The sequence below is a fragment of the Suncus etruscus genome, chromosome 16, assembly GCF_024139225.1.
Source record: "Suncus etruscus isolate mSunEtr1 chromosome 16, mSunEtr1.pri.cur, whole genome shotgun sequence".
Taxonomy (NCBI): Eukaryota; Metazoa; Chordata; class Mammalia; order Eulipotyphla; family Soricidae; genus Suncus; species Suncus etruscus.
The window spans coordinates 24,676,404-24,677,818 of NC_064863.1; the positions used below are offsets into that span (position 1 = coordinate 24,676,404).

At 32.1% G+C, this 1,415-nt stretch overlaps 1 non-coding gene across 1 annotated transcript; it reads right to left on the reverse strand.

Moving 5' to 3' along the window:
• Window positions 1-425: 425 nt before the first annotated feature.
• On the reverse strand, window positions 426-528 carry LOC126033125 (U6 spliceosomal RNA). The gene has a single exon (XR_007504279.1). It is a non-coding gene; the product is annotated as a U6 spliceosomal RNA (small nuclear RNA).
• Window positions 529-1,415: the final 887 nt, after the last annotated feature.

Here is a 1,415-nt window from a genome sequence, read left to right on the forward strand (position 1 = left end):
CATTTTGACACAAAAATATGATGTTGTAGCTTCTTTAGGCATAAGTTTAAATATCTAAATTTTTAACCTAACCTTTTACTTGCACTTCATAAGCTCATATCTCTATTAAAAATTGGAATTAAAGTTTGGTTTGTTTGGAACAATTGTAACACTTCTAAAAAATTTTGTTTCTTCTCAAATTATAGCATAGTCAAAATAGGCACCAAATACATTTTATTAATAACCTTAAGATATTTTTAAATCTTATTTTAGCTTGAAAACTAGCAATAAAGTCCTATTTTCTGGATATAGTAAGCATAAAACACACTTATCAAAGGGTAGAATAGAATGCATTTAATATGATATTTTTCAGATTCAGTCATATAAATATAATATATATATATTTAGAAATATATAGAGAAAATTAAGATGTTTATTTTTCTTTTAAAAATATGAAACACTTCACGAATTTGCGTGTCATCCTTGAGCAGGGGCATTCTAATCTCTGTATTATTCCAATTTTATTATATGTGCTGCCATAATGAGCACAAATTAAGATAGTTTTTTTTCTGATTAAAACACAAAATTTTTTTCGTAATGGCTTACATATCTTTCACAGTAGTATTTTAGGTACATATTAACATTGAATCAGGGGAATACCCTTCACCAAATATGTCCTCCCCCCATCCCAGTTCCCTTTGAACAACCCATATACCTCACCATCACCCCCCCAGGCTGCTAGAGTAAGTGGACCCCTCTTTGTCTGGCTTACTATTAGTGATCATATATCTATTTGGTCCTGTAAAACCTCCCTTGTTTCCCCATCTATTTAAGAGGCAGAGCTAGATAAATTGAGTTATGTGGTTTTGTTTGAAGGGAAAAAAGCAATAGACTGGGGTACAAAATAAGAGAATAAAAGAAGTCAAATACGCTGAAAATGGGCGGAGTCCCTCTAGAGGCTTCCAACCTCAGTTTGAGAGAGGATGTGAAAAAGATAATTGAAACACCACAACAATACAGAAAGAATATCAAATTAAATAACCAGTGAGCACTACAGCAATAAAGACAAGCACCACACAATAGTCTCGGTTCTGAAATCAAATCATGCTTGAGTGCAAAAAGAAAGAGAAAGATAAGATAAAATAAAATAATATTGGAGACATCAACTTAAATCTCTACACCAAAAAAAAACGTCAAAAAATCAATCAATCGATAAATAAATATGTGTAAAAATGATTGTTTTGTAACTTTTTTTTTCCTTTTCTTTTTCCCCCTGCATAGGCACAGTAACTATTGGGGATATTATAGAGGAAATTCCCTTGGCTTAGGAGATATAGGGTTTCTCCACCCCTAAAGTATACTGTCATAGAATTAACTATAGACTCCTTGCATGATCATTTACTCTCCCCTTGTTGCTTTCGTGGTGTATGGAAGAC